Below are 21,745 nucleotides of genomic sequence, written 5' to 3' on the forward strand. Positions count from 1 at the left end.
GAGCTGACACGTGGCCACGTGCTACCAGACCTGGGAGGCACCTGTGTCTCCCTTCGTGTGGACTTATATGTCTCAGGTCTCAGAGTCATGATATTTTCCTACTTTGCCAGTGTGCTAGGATACATTCACAAGCACTTGTAGGGCTCACATATGCTGCAGTAATAGGTCTTAAAAATAGACAAAAGGCAGATTTATAAGCTGCTCATCAAAGAAAGTGTCAAATAGTTTTTTGACTTTGCTAAATTGTTCTACTCTTCCTTGTACAAGAATAATTTTTAGCAGTGCAGATTGGAAAATATCTTAACCAGTAGTGATTTTTACTGATGTGTTTGACTGTGGAATAGGCTATATCACCTACGAATAATTGGATATCCACTTCATACCCAGTCTACTGAAATGAAGTAATTCACTTGATGAGATAAGTAGACTAGGACAAATTCAAGGTAGATCTTTCCTCAAAGATCCCTCTATGCTCCTTCCACTCCCATATTGGAAGGAACATCTGTCTATTTGCTCAGAAATGGTATATTACAGCTCTTTCAGTGAGTAAGATTACAGATTTTGATTAATTCACCAGCCTCTGTGCTTTATTTTTTCTAACAAGGTAGGTTACTGTCTACTATAATCATCATTACAAGGTTAGAATAATGGTGGCATATATCTTTGGTCTCTACCCAAATGCAGCATGTTTTGGTATCAAGAATCCTTAATTAAAAGGATATTCAGTGACAAGCAAACTAACAGCACTTCACATTAAGCTGAATTATAATACCCAAACACTTTATTGTATTTCTGCCAGTTCCAGTAACTCTATAATTGCATCTGCATTCTGACACGCTTCTGCTGATATCACAAATGCATTGTGGCATCTGAGTCTGAAACACACCCCCCATTTTGCTAAGCTGGAAACAAAAGGATAGCGCGTGGAGAAAAATATTGGCTGTGAACGCCGAGTAAATATCGCTGGGTAAAGCATCACTGCGCCATAAAACACATGCCTCTGCAAAATGCCACGCGAACAACCAGCCCGTGAGACGATGTCTGAACACACGGAGATGTTGAAGGCCCTTAACCAACTTCACACCTCCATATCACAGTTGACAACCTCCTCCCCACCCTGCAGTCCTTTGCCCAAAGTCAAACCCCTTGCCTTCTGCCTGGCCCCTTCTTTTCCTGCTGTACCACATGCCCTCACCCCCACCTCCCCTGTGGATGCCACCACGGGTGACACCCGAAATCTGGCTGCCGATGCTGCCGCTGTGCTGCGTTTCAGCGGGGATACAGTTGTGCTGGTGCTGTGCCCTGGCAGGGGGGATCACCTGCAGTACACCCAACTCCTGTGCAGGTCTACCACCACTGCAGGACCCCTTTCATCCCAATGAGGACCCATTCTTCCAGAAATTTCTACAAAAGATGCCCAGACACCAGGAGAGAGGTACAGCGTCCCCAAACGTCCTCCCAGCATTTTCTTCTGGCTGCCATTTTCTGCCTTTTTTGTTTTATTTTTAACCCTTCTCCTGAAATGGCTTTGTTTCTTTTAAAACTGCAATTGTTGGATAGTTAATAGTGGTATTAACAGCTCAAGAGGAAAATGAGAGCGAAAGGCCTGAGGAGGGGGGGGTGTTGGGCAGAAGAAAAAACACTGATAGCGAGGCCACGGAAAATTACTGGTAAGTGGCGTCTGGGTTTGACCTGCAGATCAGGTATATAGAGCACTTTTTCTTAGAGAAAGGAATGATAGCTACTTACCAAAACTCTGTCAGTCGTAAGTCTCTTATGTTGGGTATAAAAGCCCGGCTGCAGAGAAAGACCACTTATCTTTTACTCGCGACAGTCCAAAAAAGAAATGGCAGCTAGCAAGAACACCTCTTCAGTTTTTACTGCTAGCTGGATCAGCCTCATAAATGCCTAAACTCATATATAAAAATGTTAATGTTTTCCAATTGCTATTCTGAATTTATATTTATTGCAATACAACGTATCCATTAGCACATCTATCACTAGTAAATTTGTTACTGCTTCAAATATACAGTACATAACGTTGCAGCAATTTCATTTTACAAGCTAATAATGTACTGTAATGTAGCTTACAATATCATGTAGATGTATTTGATTAGGGAGGTTCAACAGTCAGTCAGGTTGAATAGTGGATTATATGAGAATCAAGTTTTTAACTTATTTACTATACAAATGAACAGCTTTGGTGCGCATTAAATGTGTTAATTTAACAGGTGTGTCGTTTTATTTCCTCAAATATCCATCGAAGAGGAACAAATGGTATTTTGACTCAAACTGAAGCACAGTAGACCTAGAATGTTTTTTGACACTTGACATGTTTATTCTTTAAAAGAGAGTCATAATTGTATTTAATTGTTTCTAAATTTATTTAACTGCTGCATTCCACCAACTGCAGTAGCTTCCCAAGAGCAAGAGATGTGACTAAAATATGTTTTCCTGAAATGTTATAAAAATACAGTGATAGGCCTTTTTTCAAACAAACCAAAAGTTCAAAAATATGCTACCTAGGAGATGATTTTTTTTGGAAATGTTTTACACTTTGTTGTAAAAGGCACGTTGCTCTTCCTACGTGGTTTTACCGAAACTTGTAGCTGTGTGCAGTGCAGAGAGGCAACGTCCACTGTGCCACTGGCAAGGTGCAGGGTGAGCCAGGATGTCCTCACGCTTCTCTTCTTTCTGCAGACATCTCCAGTGGCCTGCAAGGTGCTCCAGCAGGCAGGGTGGGATTAATATGGGTTAGCATTTGGTTTTCTGCTTCACCAACCACTGCACCAGGGGAAAAAATTTCATTGGCTGTGTTTTAAGGAAGGTGCCTACCAGGATTTTTGAAAAGCGTGACAGTTCTTGAAAATTTGTTTTTGAAAGTGTGTCTTTTTGGAAGGGCATAGGCGCGCTGAGATGAATCTGTAAATCCTCCCAGGGACTTATCTGCACCCTGTGGAGCCTGCAGCTGGTGCATCATACGGATCAGAAAGTCGTGTAGGCTCCTGGTTGTTACCACCCAGGTCAGAACAGACATCATCCAATATAGTGGCAATGCAGACCACGGCTAGAACTAAAGACAGGCTTGTTGTGGATGAGGGGGCAACGCCTGCCTTTGTTCCTAACTCACACCAGCAACAAGCTTATCTGGAACAGCTCTTTTGCATGCAATCAGATAAAATGTGGGAAACACATTCATAAGGCTCTATTTGCAGAACTGCATGTAGCTGGTGTTTTTTAAAATCGTGTCTAAAGACATCCTCTTTGGAATGCATATTTATGCTGAGTTTTACTGTTTAGGTAACTGTACTCAATTAAGCAGTCAGAAGTTATTAGGCGAAATTAATCATTGGTGAAATTCCATGCTCAACGTTATGTTTGTACGTCCACAAAAAAAATGAAGAAGTGTTTTAGCTCCCTAATCCACTGCTGCTCCTTGCAGTACATTCCAGCTGAGAAATGGGACACAACAGGAAATAGTTTACAATTTTTTTATGTGAAAGGGGACTATAACTGTCACTTCTGTTTAGCTTATAGTTTCCCGAGTTTTGCCAGTCTTTTAGCCCATTCAGATAGGATAGCTTTTAATTTAGCTGTCGTCATTCATAAACTACCCACACGAGTATTGCGGCAGGGAAAAATTGCATGAATGACTTCTGGAAACACTGACTTCCTAAGAACTGTTATGAGAAGTAATATTACATTATATCTGCAGTCATCTTTGGTATAAGGGATCAGCAGAGAGCTAAGGAAAGGAGTTTGACACACAGAGCAGAGTTACTGGAAAGGGAAGCTAACTTAAACAGTGTTAATGAAGAGAAGTATTTTTCCTTTGTGATAAATTGAAGTGACATGTGAGGGTGGCCCTTAAAAATCCTCCATTTACTCCCCTAGGGCAAAATCTCTTAACAGGCTAGGTCCAATTTCACTAAAGGTGATGGAGATTCTTAATTGGCTTCAATAGGCTTTGGATCAAGGCCACAGATCAAAATATTTTCAGCTATCTAGCTGGATGGCAAGAAGTGGCTGTGGTGATAATGTTTGTGTGAACAGTTTGTATTTTTATTCTGCTCTTTCACTGTAGGGAAAAAATATGTTTGTTTCTTGTTTTTCTGTCCAATAGACATCTACAGCTTTTAATGTCATGCAGAGGACACTAATGCAATATATTATGCATGCTATCTATGTTCTGTTATGTCATTGGCTTTCACCTCACCTCATTTGTCTATTGAGTCGGGAAGGTGGTAGAGGGGTGATGAGAAGGGAAATACCCTAAATCTGTCAAAATTACTTAGACATGTTGATATGTTTTGAAAAAATGAGTACTCATTGCTGTGTGTTGCTTTTCCAAGCTAAATTTCTGAACTGGCACATGTTAGATTTTTTAAATGTGCACAATGGCATTGATCAGCCTCTGACTATTTTTCCATGTATGGTATCAATGATAAGTTATTAACCGAGGTTTATTAGAGACACTGACAGTATCAGGAAAAAAATACTGTATCTACCCTGATCTGCTTTTTCCACTTCTGATTTTTGTTTGCATACTTATTTCATATTCCATCTATTCTCTCTATGCTTTATTAATGTACTTTCATTGTGACATAAAACAAGTACAGTAGGAACACACTACACAACCCCCTGTAACTAAAGAGCACACAATCCTATCCACTGTGGTATTGTCAGCACCCACACCGTACCATGTGCATTCTCCCAGATCAAGACAGGACTTTAAATGAAAATACCCTGTCTTTTCTAGATCTTATTCACGCAATTTGCTGAATGATATTCTTATGAGTTTCCTTATCCTGTTTTAGTCCTTTTTTCCATGGAAAAATTAAAGGGAAAGACTTTACTTGAAAAAATTATGACAGCTTTCATTAAGATATTAAAAAGAAAGGGAGCTGCTGACTATTAGCCTGAATGATTAATATCCTGTACAATTTAGCGTGAGATGGGAAAACAACATTTTCTGAAATCCTTGATTGCTTAAAGGTCTTGGACCTTTCCTAGTCAATGCTTGTTATTACATTTCATAACACAGAATAACATAATATAGCTTCCATCTTACCATTATACCTCATTGCACAGAACTTCTGTACTTGTGTGCAAGGAAAAATACTTTTTTACACGGCGTTTTTAGAAATGTTTCTGTTTAAAGCATATGCTTATTGCTGCATGAAACCCCTAAAACTGTACATGAAATTCTTAAAACTGTTCAGGTTTGCTAATCAAAGAAAGATAATGCCACTACCAAAATGAACACCTTTTGAACATCCTGTTATAATTCCAGCAAATAAAATGACTAGTAAATTCAGCACCATCTTGGTTAATTTGTAATGTGAAGGTGTCACCAGACATGAGGTTTTCAAGTTTCTTGGTGGCAGCAACTCTTTCCAGACTTGGGCAGCAGTCACTCATGTGCTGCAGACACTGTCTCTCCTGCTTCCAAACTCTTGCAAATCAATAAAATAGAATTCACTTGCCTTTGCCAGTAAAACACAAAGCAAAAATAAACTCTCCAAAAGCTCCATATCCTCTGGTCTGAAATAAGACAGAGATAAAACAATTAATTTAATTAGGACTCAAAATAAAATCTGAAAAATATCCTCTAAGAACTAGTCCAGAGGGTAAAGCACAGAAAACAAAGAATACAATGGAGACAACATTTTTTTCCCCCTCTATGTGTATCTTTTGTTTTCTTTTTATTCAAAAACAAATGATGAACTTTGGATGTACTCTAGCCTGTTCTCCTCTTTTTTTTTTTTTTTTTTTTTTCCTTTTTTCAGAGACTCCATCATATCTCCTGCTTCCCGTGAAATGAACAGGATACTACAGATAGTCCTGATCCAAACCAACACCATATTGTTCCTTTGGATAGAAACAAACAGATAGAAACAAACCAACACACAGTCAATGGAAATGCAGATAAATATGTAACAGAATGGGTAGTGAATCCAACTGAGGAAATTCTCTCTCCTTCCCCAGTTCTCTCTCTTGTACGCACACACACATCTACACACTTGGTTTATTGGTGAAACAGTGTCTTCTAAACATAGAATTTTGCATAACGGAAAGGCAATTAAACAGAACAGCTTGAAGCTGCCAATCACTCCAACTACCAACAAAAGCATCTACTATCAAAGCAAATAATGTAAATGCAGAAAAAAAATACATCCTATCAAAGCAAGTAATGTAAACATGCAAGTAAAAAATAAGCTTGTTTATCATCTGTCATAGGAAAGTATACATTTTTTAGCCCTCCCCTCTCAGGATATATCTTTCTGTATTTCGTTACATTAATTTGTCCATGTGTCTTACATTGAAGGTAAGGAACAATACCAGAAGTTAGCTTTTCTGTACGCCTTTCTGTTGGGGAAGCATACTACCGCTATTGCAGGTTGGTTCTTTTTTTTTTTTTTTTTTTTTTTTGGTTTCTGGTGTACAAATAAATTGACAGTCACAGCTTATCATCACTTAAAGATGCATGTGCATGCTGGAGTTTACTGAAACATGATTGGCTGCTACATAAATCAATCTGATAGAGATCGGTCCCATGAAAAAAAGATAAATCATTAGCCTGTGCTTTTGGAATGTAATTCATTTTAGATAGTGATTATTGATGATTTCATTCCACTGGTACATGTACATGTCTAGACCATGTTTTTGTATAAAATGTTAAAACAGGGGACTGTGTGCATTTCAAGAAAGACCGTGAAGAAATAATGATTAAAACCTTGTTTTTGTAGCACTCCAAATGTAAAATTTTCATGCAGAAAAGTTGGCTTCTCTTAAAGTCAAATTCATGGCTTTTACAGCAATTATAATTTAGTCCGCTACCTTGCATGTGACATTTTCTTGTGTATTGCTGTAAGTTTTTCTCCACCAGAGTAAAGGTTCTGTGCAGGCACATTCATGTGGCCTCATTATGGTGGCACTAGATTTTGCTGTACGTCAGACTAAGCCATTCACTCAAACATCCTCAAATTGTGCTGGTTAACCCAAATTGGCTTTGGGTTGACCCTTGTTACCAAGGGGAATTTCTTTGCTTGTGTAATAATTTGATTTCATATTAGTTGCCAGCCAAACATGTAACTATGTTCTTTTATACCATGAATCATGATGATGATAGCAAAATGGACTTTGAAAGCATCGTGTGTAGGCACCTAATGGTTTCTCACAGCACCTTGGTAAAGGAGGTGAGCACCCGAATGCCATTTTGAAGACATGGAAGATGAGCCAGAGAACAGTAGTGATTTACCGAGAACTCACAGCAAGTCACTGGGTAGAAGGGTATTTCTGAAACATAACCCTGATCTCCTCCTTCCTTTCAGCATGTTTTAAGTGCTCAATCACACACAAGTTCTCTGCAAGCTGAAATTCACTCCCTCAGCAAGGAATATATGTTCTTAATATTTTCTGTGCAACTTTTACTTGGTTTCAGCTTCCTTTCTCTCTCCTCCACCTCTTTTGCAAACTGAACAAAGCATACATTCCTTCCAGAAAACAATCTCTTCTAAAACAAGCCAGTTTTGACATTATCTAAGCCAAAAAATAACGCATCCTGAAAAACATCTTAAAATACAACCCCCCATTTTATTATGTGCATGGCTAATTCAAAATCAGCCAAACAGAATCTTACCAAACTCTCCAGAAGAATTTACCTTCAGGCTGAGAATAAGCATGGAAAATTCAGGGCAGTTCTTCAAATGTTTACTCTTACTGATCTCCGCTCCCTGTAGAAAGCAGACAGGGGCAAATGAAAGATAGATGAGCACTCTGCTCTCACGGTGGAGGAGATCTCAGTCTCCTGAGAAACATTCACAGTGGAGGAACTGAGTAGTACCGAGTTGGGTAAAACTCCCAAGTTCACTGTAAAAATATTTCTGAAACTATTTCCTCCAGAGGCCACAGATTTTAAAGTTTGTGCCTTATCTATACCCAGAGATTTTTGGAAAATACTTTCTGGACTGTCTGTCTGTCCATCCATCTCTTTTTCTAGCAGGCTACTCTGGGATGTTTTTTGCTTCCTGATGACCTGGCTGCTGCTGTCAGGTTTCTCTGCCATGTTCCAAGAAATGGCATGCAGGAGGCCCATAGAGCAAGCTCTCAAACAGCAGCATTTTTCACTCACTCTCACTCACTCACTCACTCATTCACTCACTCAAATCCTCCAGTTTTGGTGCAGGTTTTTCTGCCATTCTTTGCATCCCCACTTTCTGCCTATGCTGCAGAGCTCCATTCCCATTGGTTTTCAATGAATGGAGAGCTGGAGGAAAGAGGAAAGGAAGGGAAAGGAAAAAGGAAATGAAAGGGGCAAGGAAATTGCAGAGGAAAAAATCTGTAATTTTCTGCAATTCCCAACAAGGACTAACAGCAGTGTCATTTTTTTCATGGCCTTGGGGACACTTGCGTTTGAGCAATCACCTTCTTCTTGAAAATCTTCTGAGACAGTCAGGTTGTTTAAATTGGCTTGTTTTAAATGGGTATAAATTTAACATCACTTACAAAGAGTCTGGGTATTAGCCCAAGGACACCTTGCTTTTGTATCATTGGTTCTGTCATTTTCCAACTGTCTGAAGATTACAGGACTGTTTGCTATTTTGACAGAAAGCCGACACAACATACATTTATTTCCAATGAAAAAGAAATAAATATAGCTCCGTTATAGCTATGTAACAATAAGGTTATTCTAGGAACTAATTGATCATACAGTATGTCTGATTTCATTATATCTGACACTGCTGAAAAAGATTATGCTAACTACTAGTAGGTTGCTGGTGTGTTTAGAATGAAATATTTAACAATATTCTGGGAAAATGCATTTGTACAGGCATCTTTTGCAGGGAGGGTGAAAATCAAGCTTAATTGTTCCGAGTTCTGCAATCAGAATTAAAAGTTACTCTTTGCTGGGTACTAGGTTTATGGAAGTCTTTGAATGCTACAAACTTTTTCCAAGTGATGTTTTATAGAATTGCTTTTAAAAACCCCAGAGGGTAAATAGTATTCTCAGAATAAACAGAAAAATGCTGACCTTGTCAGATTTAGCTGCTGAAAGCCAAGCTGTTTTAAGACTTGGAGGATCAAGGGTCATGGTTATAAACAACACAGATAAAAAGAAAGAAAGGAAGGAAAAAAGAAAGAAAGCTAGAAGTAAAAAAGAACTACACAGTGAATATAAGTAATAAATACGTTGACCTTGACAAGCAGGGAATGAGATATTTATGCAAAAGGCAGGGATGGGGGGAGAGGAGGCAAAGAAATGAAGAAGAGAAAGTGCACAAACTGTACTTGGGGAAAAGAATCTTTCTTAAAGCTTGTTTAAAGCCGGAAATGAGTCACTTTAGCTTCATATGTTTTTGGTTTCTAAAGGGGAGAAAGGTCAAAGCTTCTTTGTTTTAAATAAGCTGGTCACTACTTCTGAAGTGTAACATGATAGGGTTCAAGAGTCTTAATGAAACTGGTATTTCCCTGACACCCTGGGCTGCAGCACCTCAGCAGTTGCATGGTCATGTATTGTAAGCTCAGGGAGTTTTATAAACAAAGGCACGGCAGAGCGTGACTTTGCTCATGACCTTCATACCCTGGTGCTCCTGTGGCAGCCATATGGGCAGTGTGATGGCTAAATTTGCCACCACTTATATACGTTCACAAATTGCAGCTGCACACATGGCCCTCCACCATCATGCTCAGAAACATGAACCAGAGCTATTACCCTGAGCCCTGCGCGACACCTCTTTCCAAAATGATTCTGATCGGGTAAAATTTCACAGAAAACAAAGTGCTAGAGACACTCGGAGTGACACCAGAATTTAAAATGGCCATTGCAAAGAAAAGTGGCAGGAACACTATAGGAAAAAAAAAAAACCCAACCCAAAAAGATGAATGCAAGTTTGAACCAGGCTTTCAGTGGAAGTGGGTTTGCTGAGGCTCAGAGTTTACCAGAAACAGCACTCCTGAGTCTACTGGGGGTTTGTTTATACTTCCCAGCTTCTACAACTAATGTACTCAGCTACACCCAATTCTAACTGCAAGCCAGGAAACATTTGCAGAGGGAAGGGGTAACAAGGAAATCAGGTAGCTGATTCTCAGGGGCGATACTTTGATCACTGTTGCAGTGAAGGGCCTGATGTTAAAGGAATATCTTCTGGCTGTCTGAACAGAAAAGGGAATAGAAGTGTCCTGAATCAGATTGAGCCTATGAGCAGGAGAGGAGAGGACAAACTCCACTGAAAATAAATGGAATAATCTCTTCTTTTCCTATTGTTCAAATTATGCTTACTACTTAAACTCTCATTTCCCTGTTCTTCTGCACAAATTTAAGACTTCTTATTCTTGTCTTGACTCTCATACCACCACTCCTTCCTTCCTGAGTTTGTTTCCTGCCATGCTTCTCACAACATCCCTCTTCCAAATTGAGAGTTCTGCCTCATTTTCTTTGCTGTTTCATGCTGCCACTTGTGCTTAATGCAAGATATCAAGCTGTATCTGTTAAACATCACTCCTTTGTTTTTTTGATTACCTTCCAAGCTTTACCTCTGGAATAATACCCTGAAGTCTGTATAGAATAATATGCCTCCAAAACTTCCTCCATGTATTGCTCCTGTAATTATTTTAGTATTAGACTAAATGTTCTTTAGGAAAGTAATTTCTTCTTCTGGTGTTCATAATGTATCTGCTGTAAAAGGCCATCTGTTCCCAGAACACTAGAAACAACAATGGAAGAGCACACTCATACAATAATGTGGGGATATGTATCACTGGCAGCAAAATTGAAAGGCAATTATGGTAATGAAAATTGTGAACTTTCAAAATGACCAGCTTCATTATTCTTTGTGGCATCAATCCCCAAACTGGGACAATTACTCAGTTTACAATAAAACTAAATACAAGGTGACTGATTCATTGGACATTAGCCGTTTCAGGGCTAGCTTCATGCTTGCTGTTAGAAGTACCACTTGAAACGGCGTATTATGCAGAAGCACCCCAAGAGTCTGGACTTCCACCTCTGGCCTTGCTTCAACATTCAGCTCTCTATTGTGTCCACTCCTTTCTTTCACGCCTTGAATCAATTTGCTATTCATTCAAATGTGGCTGATAATCAGAGGGAACTAGTTTCTTTCCTGTTTACTTGTTTGACTTTCCCCCCCTACCTTTCTATCTACTGGCATCTGCCCCACAGTCATCTCCACTTGTGCCTGGAAGAAGTCAACCTGCCTATGACTGCCACGATACCGCGGCATCTGAATCTCCAAGGATGGACTGATCATGCAAATGTCATAAAAGTGAGATAAGGTTATTTAACAGAGCAGGATGATAGTTCTCATAGCCAACCCTACAAACACAAACTATGCCTATAGCTTTGCAGAAGCCAGGAGAAGAAAAAAGCCATGATAATTTCAACCTGTTTCTTGAGTATGGGACAGAAAACTGAAACTTCTCCAGCAGTTCACTGTCACATCCACATTTTCTAACAGGCTGAAGAGGTTCTTGATCAGAAACCACCCAACAGTCAATACTACTCTGTGTTGGTGGTACAAGGGAGGGTATTGGTCTTTATTCTGCTCAGTGAACTGGGTGGAAACACTGCTTTCTTATCTTGAAAGACTTTATGATTGTCTTCAAATAAATTGATGTTGACAAAGCATCACTAAGTCATGTTATCCTGATTACCCACTTGTTGGGAAAAAAAAAATTGAACAAAATGAGAAAATATTCAGACCTATGACAGTCTTTTCCAGACATTGAAAGTGGATAAGAATTAATCTGCAGTCCTTCTCTTTTTTTGTTTTCCCCTGCAGAGAAAGAGAGATGGCAATGTAAAATACTAGCTTGCTTGTACCCTCAGTTCTAAAAACAATGCACTTCTACAGGTTCAGAAAAGCTTCAAATGTGTCATTGATCTCTGTGAATTTCTAAACGTTTTGAAAGTTTTGCTCTTATTGAAAAGTCATCAGATTAAGACCTAAACTGGAGAAGGATGTTCCTGTGAGTTAAAGCATTGGACAGGGACTCACAGATTCACATTTCAAGCTCTGGATCTGCTGTAGACTTATTTTGTGATTTTGGTTGTGATCCAGCAATGCACTTAAATTGGTGTTTAATTTAAAACCCCGGAGTAGTCCCATGAAAGTTAAGCACAGACTTAAGTCTTTGTTGAATGCGAGATTTAGTCTGCCTGAGCTCATTTCTCTAGCTGTAAAATGGGGATAATACTTACATTCTGCCATAGTTTATTTTTACAGAAGACCTTCTGGTGTAAAAATTGTATCTTCTGATCTGTGCAACACCAAGACCGACTGATGTCAGCTGGAGCCTGTAAAAATTACTATGCTGCAAAGCAATGATAGCCAATGGATTACCCTCTTATCCTCCGGAAGCCATATACCCCTATGAAAATATCATTTGCATGGAAGCTTCATGGGAAGGGGGGGAAAGGGTGCATTTACCAGCTTCTCCTCTCTGCCTGGCTGCTGTCCCACCATTTCTAGCTGCTAGGTGGGAGAGGAGTCAAACTGCTCCTCCAGCAGCCACTGGTAATTGCTGCAGTGCGAGGCAGCTGGCAGGCTAACGCACCTACACTCGAGCTTTGGCCTGCAGCTTGGGCAGGAAATTGAATGAATCTGTAACCTTTTGTCTTATTTGTTAATATTTTACAATTTCTTTCGATAAATCTCTCTTCCCCTTTATGCTGTGTGGTGTGGGGCCTCCCAGCGCCTCATTTATTATTCGACAGGTCTATGCATGCTTCAAACAATGGGTTGTGAAGTTGCTATACTTTTCCAAACACGGTTAGAAATTTGTGAGGAATAGTGCTCACAAGTAAGAAGGATGATGAATTTCCACAGCAGCACCGAGAGTATGTAAACAATACAAATTGTCACCAGTTTACTTTAATTTAAGGCTTAACTGAATCCTTAAAGATCCTTTGAATATGTTCAGGCTACATACATGACAGACTACACGTTACATTGCATGAGGGGCATTATAAGTAAAAGTATTTATCTTTTCTCTGCAAGATTCTTTACTTATGCAAAACCACAGAGGGAAATCCACTTTGTGCCTGTGTGTGAGACAGACTACCTGAAATTTCTCAGCCAGGCCCGAGGTCTCTAAGACCCACAACCTCTCCCTTGTTCTCCTCATTCATCAAAGAGCCCATGATCTAGCTTCTGCATTTGGATGACAAGCAGGAGATTGCCAATTGTCTTGGAAATGTAAAATAAACACTTTTTCTACATATGTTAATGCCATTGTTTATTGACTACTTACTCAGCTTGGATGTAATTGGGGTCATTAGGGAAACATAAGCAGCTCAGTGCCTGTCAATACCTGACCTTTAAAATATTCAGTACATTCAGTGTTACATGATGTTTAACAAGCTGGCCTTTTCATGTGAATGCAGCTGTTGTTGCCATGCAAGCAGGAATGAAGGTGCTGTTCCTCCTCGCAAACTTTCTTTTTAATGTTTTTTTCTTCATCCGTGGTCTTGAAGTAGCTTGGAACAAAATAAATCTCACCACTGAAAATTTAGTTTGGATCCACAATCTTCGGAAAAAGTGAAAAGCAGTGAAAGGGGGGAGGGAAAAAACAACAACAAAAAAAAGCAAATCCAAAGCAGCAAAGCGAAAAAGGGCCGGGATGTTAAACTCGGTTTAACTGAGAGTATCTCTGACAAATGTAAATCAAGCCACCTTCAGGATGTCACAAGCAAAATTTTCAACAGTGGTTCTGATGACTGAGGGGCTGTTGAAGAATCTCTCATCAGCAGACCATAAAGACTAAAGCGCAAGCTATCACTAACGTGCAGATGTTATCAGGATGTGACTTCAGCACAGCTATGCATCCCGATGGAGAGACAAAACTGCAGATGTTTAAGGCATTATCGTGGAAACTAACTGCAAACTATTCTATTTTAATTATTTAAATTTTACACAAAAGAGATATTCTATGTCTTCTGCCTCTATTGCCGGAGTGCAAGTTAACAGTTCCTGTAAATAAAAGCAAACAACTTTTTCATCGAGCTAATTAAAGCTGTTAATATTTCTGAGCAGGCTGATAGATAAATGTTTCCATTTCAAATTACTCTTTGAAACAAACAAACAAACAAACAAAAAGAAAAGCCCAGACATCCTGCGTTCAAAGAATGAAATAAATAATCTTATTCTGTTTTAACAGAGAAGTAACAAGAAAGCAGAGTATGTTCAGACAATGGAGTCATATTTTTACAATGTAGATCAGGAAGAAAAAAAAAAAGAAAGACGGAGTGACAAAATGAGTTTAGAAGATAAAAGTTAAGTCCAGTAATTTTAAATCAACATTTGTTGTGAAGATCAAAACACAGTAAGAAACCAGTTGCACAAACTTCAGCCCTTGTGAGTGATTTTATCTACTGAGCATGATTTATCCGAATGGCTCTTTCCACAGTTTTCACCAGCCCCAGAAACTTCTGAGTCTGAGGAAGCAAGGAAAATTGTTACAGAAGGGTTGCGAGCACAAGGCAAAATTGTGAGACTGCAGGTTCTCTATTGCAAATATGAATTCTGTGTTTTTTTTTTTTTTTTCCCCGACTTTTCACTTCCACAGGCTGTACTGGCTGAATTTTAAAAAGCTGAGAGTCAAAGGCTTTAGTGACACTCCTGGATGTGCGGACTACCTCTGTAATGAATAAAATAAAATATTAAAATATTAAAGTATTAAAATAAGACAAAACAATGAAAAAAACCCCAAAATAAAATACCTTTGGTGTTACTCCCTTGCCAAACGGTATGATTGCCTTCAATATTCGATCAATTGTTTTGTTCTGCTCGGAGTGTGAGAGTTGTGGCTGAAATAGGTCAGTTTACTAGTGCCCTCTTCTGCTTTACACTGGTCTCTGCTGCCCTCTTCTAACCTCTGCTCTCCCTCCAGCAGTTTCTGTTCTTTCGCTCACTGATCCAGCAGGACCTTGGCCCCCTCAGGTCCCTCATGTCAAACAAGCAGGCATCTACTACATTACACGGCCTGAAGGTGACTGCACAGGGAGAGGGAGAGCCAGACAGAGAAAGAAAGTCCTTGGAAAAGCAGGATGGCATCCCTGAGCAAAAATACATCAATCACGCCAGTCCAGCTATCTCAATTAACCCTTAGTTAAGCTGGGACCTCCTGGAGAAACTGAAAAGAGTTTGAGGGAATACGAGATGCTATCTGCCACAAGGATTACCACTCTACATGCGGATCAAAGACAATTCCACATTTTACCCTAGTGATTAGCTGTAATTAAATAAAGTAAGTCTGTTTAAACTTCATTAGCAGCAAGACGTTTGCTACAGCAGAGTGGGCACAAATCATCCATTCTTAATTAAAAGATAATCCACAGGATGACCATAATCTTCTTCTAAAAATACACCATTTCCCCCTGAAAGATTTCTTCATCAAATAAGGATAAATAACAGTTTCTCTGTGTTTAAGCTATGAAGGAATGGATGCTCCTTCCCGTTTGCTTGAGTGAGTGCTGAATGTGCCTGATAACATCACTTTGGCATGCTATTATCTAAAATGGTAGAATACCTCACTTCAGCAAAGTCTGACATAAATCTTTGAAAACAAAGACATTGCATATGTATGAGCTGAAATAGATATGACAGTGTTGGCACATTAATATTCCTGTCACTGGGGGGTTTCAAACTTTTAAGGAGATGATATCAATGAATTCAGGCTGTAGCTGGTGGAAGAGGGCAATGTACTGTAGGACAATTATTAATTACATACAGCCAAACATATTGAAAAAACATATAATAATGTCCGAAGTAGATCACAGTGCAGACTTTCAAGAGCAATTAAGAGGGACGGAAATCAAGTTCCTTCTGAGCCTTACTGCTACTCAGTTCTGGGAGGATCAGACCTAATCAACAGCAAAAGGACATCTCCCTTTCTACTGCTGCAGAAGTGGTGGTGCTGCATAGACAACATATGTTTTCAATTATCCCATAACAGCCCTCGTTAACAGTAACTGCAGTGCCTAACTGAACAGTTCTCTGCCTAGTTACATGCAGTCTGAAAATGATCATAATATAGCATGATATGGGGATATTCAGTTGGTTTTTTTTATTGCTTGATGTGAAAAACATCCACTTCACCCCGAGGTGAGAGGTGGTAGAGCATGCAGAAGTAGATGTTAAGGAAAAAAAGCAACGTACCATCTTCTCCTGAACTAAAGCAAAGCTGAAAAATTCCTATTCCATTCTGAGGAGCAAGGAAAAAAAGTGCAAACCCTCTTTATTTATGGTCCTTTGGGCTAGTATGTACCGTGCTTCCTCAGGTCTGCCCTTTGTGATAGGAGTACATGGACAAACTGCAGGAATTAGGGATCACAGACTTGAAGATGTGATTGCAAGGTCTGTGGGGCAGAGGCTGTTCACTCAGTGAGGTGCCTTGCATGCCTTTTGATCCATAAAAGTCAATGAAGAACATGAAAGCCACTTAATCAGCAGAAGAAAATTCATGCTAGAATCAAACCCAGGATCAAAACTCATGCTTGAATCTGAATATAATTCTACAAATGGCTTTTTTCATTTTTCGTGTTAATTTAATACAGGAAGACTTGCAGGCAGTGACCACACAGCTTACACTAGTCCAGTGACGTGCTGACCTTCAGGTTTTGGATAGAAGGGCTGCTTAAAAGCTTTTCCATGTACAGCTTTTTCTTTTTTACTCTCTACATGTTTCTCATTCTTTTCTTTCTTTCCTCCTTTCTTCTTCTCCCCTTCCCCCTGAACCGTTTTGCACCTATGGCAGGCTGGTCTGAGCCCTGACACCTGACATTCAATAACCTCTCAGCAGTCATGGACAAAGGCCTAAGAAAATTCCTCTTTCACAAACAGGCATGAAACTAGCTTCAGATAAAGGCATCTCAAACACACTTGATGACAAGTCAGCTCTTTTAGGCTATTACAAGAGAGCACTGCTCACCTCCAAATATTTTTAGACTTTACTAATAAAATCCTGCAGAGGTGCTTAGGTCAGTGTTTTCAAAACAACTAGAAATACATCTGTGCTTTGGTTTTGATTTAACTCTTTTATTACACTAATGCTATCTGTCATTTCCTGCATGTGTCAGCATTGCTTCTGAATGGCAAAAACGTCACGGATACACCATGCAAAAAAGAAAGAATCTTGTACCCTGCTATGATAAGCAACACTGCTTTGAAAAGAAAAGAAAAAATTACACGTTGATAGATTATCTGGCAACTGCAAGGTATTGTATTTGCCATGGTCTTACACCAAGGCAGTGTAAGTTGACAGCAGGAGCAGTATTGCTCACACAACTCCCACCCATCCCTCCAGCTAGTTCCTGACTCCTTTGCAGCTCTAGAATCTGATTTTGAAATAAGGTTAGATTAGTGTTTGAAATTGCAGAGTGACTTCTGTGTATCAATGGACCAGATGATGCCACTTTCCTTTACCTAAAGTAGCATTTTATGTTCCCAAGCAACAAGGCACTTAAACACAGGCATAACTTTAAGCACATGTGTGAACACATCAAAGTCAATGGATGTTAACTAAGTCAACTAAGCTTGGGCTTAGCATCATGTACTTGCATGTACACCCCACTGAACCAGAGCCTTACATATCAATCCATGTGAAGTGAGGTGACATGCTACGACTTTGCGAGCCTTCAAGTGTTTTGGGAGTAAGATATTTTTCCCAATTACTTCAGTGCTCCTCTCTTGAGGAATTACAACAACAGTAAACTCTAGTGAGACTTTAAGTGCTATTCATAAAACCCAAAAGATTTTAAAACAGAACTGCTGAAATCCACTACAATTCACTATCAGAAAAAGACAGACCAGAAAAAAACCTTTCCCCAAACCTACTGTTCTTTTTGACCAAAAATCAACTCATTATTTATCAAAGAATTCATTCTATATTAACTAGGCAAAACATCCCTGGTATGGAACCGTTGATATTCAGGGAGCAAAGAAAATGAAGTCACTGGATCCTTTAAAATGTAGTCTTTCATGTCAGTTCATTGCAAAAAATAATGAATTACAGCCTCTTCTTCTTCTTCCCAGTGCATTTTTAGGATACTTTACATGACTCTGGAATGGCTGAAATACTTCACCGCCTACTGTAGAATGTCCTCATGAAGACAATAAAAAAAAAAACCCAACATTTACTTTCACAGTTTGATTGCATGGATTTTGTACTACCATTCGGGACCAAGAAAAATGTAGATTCTGTTTAAAGAAATAGCAGCAATATGATAGAAAACATTAATATATTGCAAAAGTTACGTGGACAATATCTAATCAGATAAAAAGAGAAATCCAATCCATATATATGGCTTTTAGTACAGTATGAAGATTCTGCAAATACTCTGATAAAAACAAACTAATAAAGTTGGCTTGTAAAGTGAACTACAGATAAGGATGCATCTGTTTTCCTTATAGACATTATTTCTGAAGGTTTGCACCTATAGAAATCACATCCACGTACCCTGCTTAAACAGCTGGTATGACTAGCACAGACCTTCGGTGCCTATATATGCTTTGGATTTCATTCGGACAAGTAAATCATATCTTTTCCCCTTTTGATTTATGAGACTGGATTTATTATGATTCCTTCTTTTTTAAGAAATAGCGATTAAGTATAAGAAGGTCACAAATTACAGAAACTACAATGGCTGGACCTCTTCTCCACTTGAATTTATATATTTCTCTGTCTGCAAAGCATTGTTTTTATTTTTTAAGTACATTTTAAGATATAGGGCTTAAAAGTAATATAAAATTATCGGAGCAACAACTGCTGCTTTCTGTTTTGATTTTCATAAGCTTATGTGCCTACATTGTTTATTTTAATTGATCATTAAGGCCTAGATCTTACTGCGTAAATAAATCTGCTGGGCCTCTGCAAAATATCATTGAAGTCAATTGGGTTTCACATATGTGAAGAACCTCAGCTGTGCCAATCACACTGTAAAACCAGGCAAGATACTGGAACAATTTTCTCAATCAGATATTCTTATACAAATTAAAACAATATGAATATGAGTATGTTTCTATACATTTTGTAGATTATATCTGTATCTTGTAAATAGATGAATAATCCTAAATACTTGGAAAAGCATGTATTTATACAGGAGAGACAAAAAGAAAGATATAAATACAGATGCATGTATTTAATTCCATATGACAGTAAGCAATTAAACATAATAAAGATTACATTTAAACACTACATCTTGAAAATATATCCTCTCATTTTATTGATGGATTCCTAAGAAATGTGGATTTTTATTAGTACTAGGGGAAGAAACACTAAATGTATTCACCTGAATAGAGTAACATATGTCTGTGCTTCAAGAGAGTTTTTTTTAAAAAAAGTCCTGTCTGGCTTAAAATAGTCTTGAAAGATGACTTGCCTGGATCAACCATTTCTGACAATCTTAAATTCTGATTTGCAATGCAATTTTTTTTTTAAAGTTGTTATACTGCAATGTCTTCTTGCTCCTAGGAGACAGTTCAGAGCGCCTCAGCTGCCACCAAAGTTGCAATGATTCTTTATAGTAAAAAGTAATACTGCATATATAAAAACGTAATATGTAATGTAGAGTCATAAGTAACTATCACAGCAAAGGAGTTTCTCATTTTGGTGTTTGGGTGGTGTTTATCAGCTTACTATCTGCAGACAAATTGTTTTCAGTGCATCTATGATGATTAGCAAGTCTTCTGCTAAGTCGATTCCAGTTCCCATACACCATCAATAGCAAGAGAGATTCAGGCATGTGCTGCTTCTTTATGCTTCCAATCCTATTTATTTATGATTCCAAGATCTTTAATAACAGTTGTTCGGTTCCAGTAGTCTGGAACACGGTCGAGGAAAGTGAAAATCGGGGCTTTTCCTAGAAATAGGTATTTCCACAACTTTAGGTAAACTGCTGTAGCACTTTGCTGTGGTTGTGAGGGTCTAAGAACATGCACAGGGTGGACTCAAAGGTGATGGCAACGCCTTTTGTCACACAAAGCCATAGCTATTTTGTAGGAAATCTACAGGAAATTACCTGGTCTAGGGGCATATATTTCCCTGCCTAAACTTTGTGCTTTATAAAGATAAGCTAAGGAGTTAAAATTCACAACTCTATTGGAGGCCAAGAGAACATGGACTCAATGCTTGCTGGATATTACAACCTCCCTCTGTGCATTTAAGGATTTCTGTTTCTCTTGTCCAAGAGGACTTTTTTCTCAGTTTCCCTGATGTCACATCTACACCATGGGTATTAACACTCTTTTCATTCAAAGGTAGTCTAATCGATGCATATCTATCTGGTCTCTGAGCAATCACTCTCAAGTAGTATTCAGCTTTGAGAGCTGCAGCTTCTGCAGATCTAAATAAAGGCTGGAGAGCCCCAACACTTGTTTCATTTTTCCAGCTTTACTGATTAGACTACTAGATCATACTCCTTCTACCTACAAGCCTTGTCTTTTAGGAAAAGTGGACATTGGGAGCATGCCAGGGTTTAGCACAAATGCTCATCCCGAAAGGCCAACACATATTCCCGTTGACTTCAGGTCCATCTGCCTGTTTAAATCAGGCTCTAGCATGTCAATCAGGCTTTAAATCAGGAGTTACATCAGGCATTATGTATCTCTAGAGATTAAGTATCTGAGAATATCTTAGGTGTCAGTGTACAGGAACAACTATACTGTCTACCATGTCGTTTAATAATTCAGAAATGGTGCAGTTCAGGATGACCACATAGCCTCTCTTACAGTGGTCAGCATCAAGACCTTTTCAGAGAAGACATTAGTCCTTTTTGCCCAGGGTCAGTCATGTAACATGACAAGATGAGAGAATGAACGGAGCAGGCCAGCAGATGGGATAGGTGCCTGCACCCTTGTGTGCACCAGCACATCCCCCACCTTGGGGGCTTTCTTGGCACAGAGCCTACTTCTGGACACTACTGCTGATGAGGGTCTTGTAGATATGTGGTATATTCACCTTCAAGCTCCGCTTCTGCTTGCAGTATGGACACAAGCTATGCTGACATCCTATCCCAACATATTCTAGTACCACTGGTGGTGTCCAAAATGAGCCATGGTGTACTGAGCTAGGTGAGCTAGCCACAGCAGCATCCCTGTTTTGTAACTGCTGTTGGGTAGAACACATCTGTGGGTAGAGCCTAAACCCCAGGGGTGTCCCAGTGTCATGTGGGACCAGCCACCAAACACATTCACTGTAGGCGTCATCACTGAGAAAGAAGGACACAGAGACCAGAGTGACAGAGCATGAGGAAGACTCTGTTCCTCCTTCTTGTCAGCCCGCTACAGGCCATACAAAGGGTAAAAACACACAGTCAAGACCTAAACATGCAGCCTACTGCTGGAAAGGAACCTGAAAAAACAAGAAGCAAGGGGACTGGTTTGAACTCCAGAAGTCACGAAGGGCAATGAGACCTAACAGACCACGGCGAGATAGAAGTAAAAGTCACGTCCCTAGGGCCTACTGTGCTGAAGAAATATTGACCCTTGAAAGTCAGCAAAAACTTTTTAATAATTCAAAAAGAAAACTGAAACTACAAGGACAGAAGCTGGAGGCAAGAGTGCAGCTTGGAGGAGGGAAGAAGAAGGAGAAATCCGTTCATGTTTGCATGTCTTGGCTGCGGCTGCAGTTGTGATTTTTTTTGGATTTTTCTTAATGGAGAATCGTTGTTTGTTGGGGTTTTTTTGTTGTGTTGCTTTTTTTTTTTTTTTTTTTTTTTTAACCAAGA

The sequence above is a fragment of the Strix uralensis genome, chromosome Z (assembly GCF_047716275.1).
Source record: "Strix uralensis isolate ZFMK-TIS-50842 chromosome Z, bStrUra1, whole genome shotgun sequence".
NCBI lineage: Eukaryota > Metazoa > Chordata > Aves > Strigiformes > Strigidae > Strix > Strix uralensis.